Raw genomic sequence first — 8,509 nt, forward strand, 5'->3', positions numbered from 1 at the left:
CGTAGACCCGCATGTTAGGGTATCAGAAGACGACCTTACATTTGCCCAGCATATTTTTACATTGCATCATCGCATCCATGATAGGATCACGCAGCAAAATGCATTGTACAAGCAAGCCACCGACTTGCATCGCCGACCAAGAGATTTTGACGTGGGAGACTTAGTGATGGTCAGACTCAGGCCAGAGAGGTACTCTCCTGGGACCGCTACGAAGCTACATGCTCATAGTGCCGGCCTGTTCCCGATCCTCTGAAGAGTGGGGGACAAGGCCTACGTCATCGAGATTCCCCCTACGTGGGGAATAGGCTCAACATTCAATGTGGCGGACCTAGCTCCGTACAGGGTCCCTTCTCGCCCCCCAGACTCAGCCTCTCTAGACCCCATCAATATGAGTGAGTTTGCCGCGACCACTCCCCATCAATATCAATTGTTTCGCCCAATAGGCACGAGGCAATCGATCGTGTACTACAGGAGGTAATTGACAATGAAGGGGAGGGGATGTCAAAGAAGTTCCTAGTGCATCGGGTGGGGTGGACCTGCGCGGACGATACCTCAATTTCAGAAGAGGAGCTCCATCGCCTTCGGCCATACTTGCTTCAACCGCTGCCATTCATCCACCCTAACTCGCCGGAGTAGAGTCCTTCCTACCCTAAGAGGATTGATGGCGCGGCACCGTCCGAGGTCGCAGAACCATCTCTTGAGGAGTCGGCACCGCCTTCAATCTCGCCACTGACTCGCGTCCAGCCCGCACGACAAGCCAAAGCGATGACACGCGCACCCGGATTCAGATATCCTGGGTAACGACGCGGCCCTTCGATCAATCTTTTATTTTCTTGCAGTTTTCGTCTTTCGTAGTTCTGTCATCTCATCTACGTTATAGTGAGGAGAAGTTCCCATATGAGGATATCTTCCCCTCCCCCCTCCCTAGTGGGCCTTAGTAAGCTCTTTTATTTTCTTTCCCCTTTTGTAGTTTAAGGGGCCCATCAATCTCTCCTATATAAGGGAGGGGTGGGCGCACCCCTGTGCACTCTTGTTATTTTTCTGGAAAAGTTATACGTTGAGAAGTTCATGAGTCACTCTCGTTGAGGAGAGGAAGAAGAAAAAAGAAGAAGGAAAAGGAAGAAGAAGCAGAAGAAGAAGAAAAAGTGGAGAAGATAAAGGAAGAGAAGGAGCTCGCCGACCTCGCCGCCTCACCTCATCGCTGCCGCACGCTGCCTGTTCCACCGCGCGTGCGGCCATTCCCGCCACTGCTCCGCCATCAGCCAGCCGCCCCTGTCGCCGTTGGGAGGGCAGACTTCCCTCCGCGCCCCGTTGCCGCCGCGCCCGATCGTGCCGTGCCGCATTCCGCGCCCCGCGCCATGCTTGCGCCCCGCCCAACTATCACGCCACGCCGTGAGCCCGCGCCGCACTCCGCACCGCGCCTCGCGCTGCGCAGCATGTCGCCGTACCCACGCGCCTCGCGCCGTGCAACGCCACCCGCCGTCAGGCCTGGCAGCGCCGTGCCGCACCCATCGTGCTGCCTCTCTGTGCCATGTGCCCCGTGCCACGCTCTGCACCCCGCATCGCGCCCAGCGCCACGTCCTGCCCTGCCCCCTACTGCCCTGTCGCGCCGTGCGATGAGGGTTGGCTCTCGCCTGGCGCCACGCACCGCCCATCAACCGATTGGTATGCCACCTCCTCTAGCCCGGTGATGAACCTATTATATGTCATGTATTTATACATATTTTAAGGGCATTTTGGGATAAATTTATGTGTATTTAACTCTATTTCATGAAATATTGCATGTCATGCACTAAATAGAACAAATTATGAAAATGATGCATTTTAACATCATTTTATGCATGTTTTACAATTTTCATTAAAATATACATTTAAGATCCATTTAAATTCCTAATATTCTACTTAGCATCTGTTCTATGAAATCGCAGGAAGAAGGATCTATATTTAATTTGCAGGAAGGGATGGAGAAATTTTATTTTGAAAGAAAAATATAAATATAAAAAAAGTTGTTTTGGGCCGCCGGCTATGGGGTATCCTCGAGTACAGGACGTCAAGCTAACAGCCAGGCCAGCGAGCAGGGACGCTCAAGCCAGCCCAATCGCAGGCGACGCCCGTCGCACTACGGAGCCCAAACACGGCAGCACAACACTGGGCCCACAACCAAGCCCGTCAAGGGCCCTGAGCGGATCGCATGGGAGGTATGTATTTTTGTCGTTTTAATTCACCAGTAGAAACATACTGACATTTATATATTGTCACATATTTTGAAATAATTCGATATGGGATAGCGAACTTGCAATCAAATTCGCATCGGGCCAGGCCACCTTGAGGGAATATAATCGCGGCTCAACGGGCCGCGATTAGACAAAAATATGGAGTAAAAAAAATTGAACCGGGCTTCGAGCCAACCAGGCCCGAAGCCCGGCTCTTTTCGGGCTTATTTAAAGACGGATAAGATCACAACCGTCTGATCTTTATAAAAAGATCGGACGGCAGAGATCCAGTCCGTCTATTTAACAAGGTTCTTTATTTTCTTTTCTCAGGATGACGCGGCCGCGGGGCTCAGCGGCGAACGAATTAAAGATGGCAAAGGTGACGCAGACGGCCCATGTGGACGATGATGAGGCACTGACATGGCAAGGATCGGGGTGCACCGTAAAAGAGGGTCCACGGCTGCGATTTAATCGCAGCCGTTGGAACGTTATAAACTCGATCGGACGGCCTGGGGCATTTCCGTCTGATTTAGCCCCTGGCCGTCGACTCCGCCAGGCGGAGGTGATCCAACGGCCCAGGAGGACCCCTAGAGCTGCCCCCTTCCATCTTACGGCGTCGAGGCTTATTCCCAGGCTGTTAAGAAGGGGCCGAGAGCCCTCAATTTGTCATCTCCAGCCGCAAGAACAAAGGGACGGGGGAGAGCTCACGCAGGTGACCCAGCAGTCGACGAGGTGCCGTGACACACCTCCGAGCTCGGAGGACTCTCGAGGAGGTCTAGGAGATCAGCTCTTCATCGAGTCGCACCCATACGGAGGAGAAGAACAGGTGAACGACCAGACGGAAGCTCAGCAACGGTGACCGCGCCGCTATCCCTGTTCTCCAAATCAGGGCGTTCGGTGAGAGCTAATCTCTGTAGATAATTCCCTTATTCATTTGCTTTGAGCCTAGCGGAAAGATTTATCAGACATTGCATTATCGATTTTTTTTTTTCGCCGTTTTCTTGGGGTTATTTCATCGAACACCTAGACTGTTCGATGAACAGTATTTGATTTACGTAAGTTTTAAAGCAGTCAACCTTATAAAAACTAAAAAAATATATCTCCGTATCTTGCGGCCATTCTGTCGAATACCTTGCGGGTCTCCGACAGAAGTACGCGCCATACTCTCTTCTCTCTTAATTCTGATTCTTTTTCAGGCATTCTGTCGAACACCCTGTGGGCGTTCGACAGAAATACATTAAAAACCAATCTCCCGCTTATCATTCGGGTCATTTGTCGAACACCTTAAGGGCGTTTGACGGAAGACAGTGGTATCTTCGATTTCACCTACAAAAATTAAAACAAAAAGCGTATAAAAATTACAATATCTTATACATATCTACAAACTTCGACCCACCTTTGGGAATTTGGTCGAACACCTACCTGGTGTTTGACTAAATCCTTCTATATCTCATTAAATCCATTATATACAAATCTATAAAAATATATTCTACCACCTTCTTAACTTAGTAATACTTCTCTTCACTCCTATCTACTTACCAAAATCCTTACCATATTATAGTCAGATACTCTTTTATAAATCCTTCTTGCTTCTAACTTCTTATTACTAAGTAATCTTATTAAATACTCTGTATTTCTTTACTAATTACATTACCCCTATTCTTAAATATAATATCTAATTATTCACCTCCTTACTATTCTTAATATCCCTAGTACATATATATACATACATAACCAAATATTTTTCTCTTCTCTCATATCCTTATTAAACTAATATTCTCTATACTTTCTTATCACTTATCTCTTCTCATTCTTAATAGATTTAGTATTATCATTATATTTTAGTAAAGATAACTCGACTATCAAATTTAACCTAAAAACCAGTCCCTGTGGAGACGACCTTACTCTCATCTATACGTCTTGAGTAAATTTAAACTTTTATAAATTTATTTGATTAAAGGCAATTAATTACAACGAGCATAAAATTTTAATTACGCAATTTTCCTTCATCAAATTGGCGCCGTTGCCGGGGACTGGCGTCCCTTAGGTTGATTTTATTTTGAGTTATTAGTAACTTTTCTCACATATTTTGCATTTACCCATGTTACACTGGGTGACTACGTGCATTTAACAGTGAATTTCCTAATATTGCTTGATCATACCATCAGTTTATCTTGCATTTGCATATTAAATTGAGCAGGAAGTGGAAGAAGTGAAGGAAAATAATTGAAATTATTAGAGCATCAGGTAAATCATTTACCTGCCTTTTATTTTGAATATTTTTACTGCCTAACCTTCAATTATTGTCCTAACTTTTTGAGTGCAGAAGGAAACACGAAATCTAAGTAGGTAAATTTGTAATTATCTGCTTAATCTGAGTTTTTATTATTCCTGCCTGCATATTATTAATCATAGTTGCAGATATAAAGACTCAGGTGCGTCCCTCTATATCATATTTCAATTCAAGTTTTTACATGCTCATTTTATAAATTTTAGTTATTTTTGTTGTGATTAAAACAAGGAGTGAACCTCCTTCTCAAACCTTAGGCAACCTAGGTGGTTCATCATTAGAATTGATAGGTTGCACTTCTATTGGAAGGTAACCACATCAAGATTATTCAGAATCTGATTGCTTGGCACAAGGAGATCCACTACATAGGTGTGTTGGCTGCTTATGAATGGGCGAAGATCATTACATAACCTACTAGCAAAACCAGTGGACTTGCCTTCCGAAGAAGAGGAGCTTTCATCCCATGACTCTAGCTCATCAACAACGGAGAGATTCATCATGGCTGCAGGCGAGCAAGGGAATGAGAGAATGAGGTTGAGGGATCATTCGACCCCTCTACAGTACATGCCCATCACCACGGTGCATGCACCGATCAGTGATGGGATAAACTTTAGGATTGACTCTCACACCAATAGCTTACTGCCTCTCTTTATGGGAAAGACCACCGAAGATCCTTATAGGTTGATAGAGGACCTTTCTAGGGTATGTGAGATGAACAACTACCAACATGTACCCCTGGAGATAGTCAAGATGAGATTATTTCCTCTCACCTTGAGAGATAGAGCAAAAGAATGGTTTAGAAATCTAGCTCTGGAGCTCAACTCTTGGGAAGAAATAGAGCAAGCCTTCCTAAAGAAATTCTATCCTATTGGAAAGACAAAGATGTTAAGAAAAGCTATTAGAGAATTTCATCAGGAAGTGGGGGAACCATTTAATGAAGCATGGGAGCGTTTACGAAAATACACAAGGACTTGCCCCCATCATGGAGTACCTGAGCACGAGATCGTGCAAATATTTTATGAGGGTTTAAGTCACCATGATCGAATGATGTTGGATGCGGCAAGTGGAGGTGCGTTTATGAGCAAATTCGATGATGAAGCTTTGGACCTAATAGAATTAGTAGAAGAAAATAGTGAGCACCAAGCTGCCCTTGCATACCCTAATAGACCAATTACCCCAAGGAGAGGAGGCATCATAGATGCAAAGCTGGTCCAAACAGATATGATGATGGACAAAATATCTGTATCTATATCTCTATCTCTATCTCTAGCTCTAGCTCTATCTCCATCTCTATCTCTATCTCTATCTCTATCTCTATCTCTATCTCTATCTCTATCTCTATCTCTATCTCTATCTCTATCTCTATCTCTATCTCTATCTCTATCTCTATCTCTATCTCTATCTCTATCTCTATCTCTATCTCTATCTCTATCTCTATCTCTATCTCTATCTCTGTCTCTATCTCCATCTCTAACTCTATCTCCATCTCTATCTCTATCTCTATCTCTATCTCTATCTCTATCTCTATCTCTATCTCTATCTCTATCTCTATCTCTATCTCTATCTCTATCTCTATCTCTATCTCTATCTCTATCTCTATCTCTATCTCTATCTCTATCTCTATCTATCTCTATCGCTATCTCTATCTATCTCTATCTATCTCTATCTCTATCTCTATCTCTATTTCCATCTATATCTCTATCTATATCTCTATCTGATGGGGGACCATCGCACCGACACCGACACTGACGAGCCCAACCACATCGTGCTGTTCGTGCCGGCGTCCGCGATCCAGGATTGAAGTACTGGTCATGATCCTTTGTAAGTTTTCTTTATTAATTCATTTACTTGTAATTTTCAGAACAACTGGATTGGGCCGTTGTTTTGGGCCTCGTCCATGTTTTCATTTCTATGTCTGAAATACGTGTTAAGAGGAGGACCTCATCTCGCGACGGTTTCCTCCTCTAAGGGCACTCTCTTGGCACCCGTCCTCCCTGTATAAGGGGATGGTATGCCCTAGAGAGAGGAAGACTTGTGAAATTTGAAACCTGAATGTTTTGTTCATTTCCTTTTTTTGTTCTTGAGAGAGATAGTTCGTCATCGTAGCATAGATCGTGGAGAACGTGTGATGCAGAACAGAAACATTGTCGTTGATGTCCTGGAGCGGAGAATCGTGGAGTCTGTTCGTCCGGCTCGGGGACAATCGTCTTGGACAATCGTTATCTCAATCTCTATCTCTAAATCTAGCTATATCTCAATCTCTATCTATATCTCCATCTCAATATCTCAATCTCTATCTATATCTCCATCTCAATATCTCAATCTCTATCTATATCTCAATCTGTATCTATATCTCTTTCTCTATTTCCATCTCTATCTCTATCTCATCTCTATCTTTATCTGTATCTCAACCTTTATCTTTATCTCTATCAATATCTCTATCTCTATCTCTATCTCTATCTCTATCTCTAGCTCTATCTCTATCGCTATCTCTATCTCTATCTCTATCTCTATCTCTATCTCTATCTCTATCTCTATCTCTATCTCTATCTCTATCTCTATCTCTATCTCTATCTCTATCTCTGTCTCTATCTCCATCTCTAACTCTATCTCTATCTCTATCTCTATCTCTATCTCTATCTCTATTTCTATCTCTATCTCTATCTCTATCTCTATCTCTATCTCTATTTCTATCTCTATCTCTATCTCTATCTCTATCTCTATCTCTATCTCTATCTCTATCTCTATCTCTATCTCTGTCTCTATCTCTATCTCTATCTCTATCTCTATCTCTATCTCTATCTCTATCTCTATCTCTATCTCTATCTCTATCTCTATCTCTATCTCTATTTCTATCTCTATCTCTATCTCTATCTCTATCTCTATCTCTATCTCTATCTCTATTTCTATGTCTATCTCTATTTCTATCTCTATATCTATCTCTATCTCTATCTCTATCTCTATCTCTATCTCTATCTCTATCTCTATCTCTATCTCTATTTCTATCTCTATCTCTATCTCTATCTCTATCTCTATCTCTATCTCTATCTCTATCTCTATCTCTGTCTCTATCTCTATCTCTATCTCTATCTCTATCTCTATCTCTATCTCTATTTCCATCTATATCTCTATCTATATCTCTATCTGATGGGGGACCATCGCACTGACACCAACACTGACGAGCCCAACCACATCGCGCTGTTCGTGCCGGCGTCCGCGATCCAGGATTGAAGTACTGGTCATGATCCTTCGTAAGTTTTCTTTATTAATTCATTTACTTGTAATTTTCAGAACTGGATTGGGCCGTTGTTTTGGGCCTCGTCCATGTTTTCATTTCTATGTCTGAAATACGTGTTAAGAGGAGGACCTCATCTCGCGATGGTTTCCTCCTCTAAGGGCACTCTCTTGGCACCGGTCCTCCCGATATAAGGGGATGGTATGCCGAAGAGAGAGGCAGACTTGTGAAATTTGAAACCTGAATGTTTTGTTCCTTTCTTTTTTTCGCTCTTGAGAGAGATAGTTAGTCATTGTAGTGTAGATCATGGAGAACGTGTCTTTGTCCTCGAATCATAAGCACATCGAGATCACTCCGTGTCCGTCGATTGACGAAGGGTCCTTGTTATCTTTTCTTTGAAGATCATCTTCAAGATCCGGCGATTCTTGGCGGTTACTCTTCAAGAACCGCAAGAATTCCTTGGAAAAGCTTGGATTGCTCACTTTGCCTACGTCTAGACGTTGGCCGTCGCTCGCCCATCGCTGCTCCATGTCGCATCTCTTTGGTCGCCATTCTTCTATGCGGCATTGCCATCGGACACCCAAGCACTCAGTCGCCCGCGTGCGTGCTGATAAGCTCTGACTTTATGTGTTTTTTACTGGTTATTTAGCAGTTCAGACGTGTGAGGTTCAGAGCTTATGCAACAATTTATAAACCTCACGGCGTAGGGCGAGTGAGGGTCGATCCACACGAAGCAGAGAAAACAGCAGAAAATTCTTTTCTATTAAATCA

At 43.7% G+C, this 8,509-nt stretch overlaps 1 non-coding gene across 1 annotated transcript; it reads right to left on the reverse strand.

Moving 5' to 3' along the window:
• Positions 1-5,385: 5,385 nt before the first annotated feature.
• LOC144701550 (small nucleolar RNA R71) lies at positions 5,386-5,492 on the reverse strand. Its single transcript, XR_013581043.1, has one exon. It is a non-coding gene; the product is annotated as a small nucleolar RNA R71 (small nucleolar RNA).
• Positions 5,493-8,509: the final 3,017 nt, after the last annotated feature.

Source organism: Wolffia australiana, chromosome 3 (genome assembly GCF_029677425.1).
Source record: "Wolffia australiana isolate 7733 chromosome 3, ASM2967742v1".
Lineage (NCBI taxonomy): Eukaryota > Viridiplantae > Streptophyta > Magnoliopsida > Alismatales > Araceae > Wolffia > Wolffia australiana.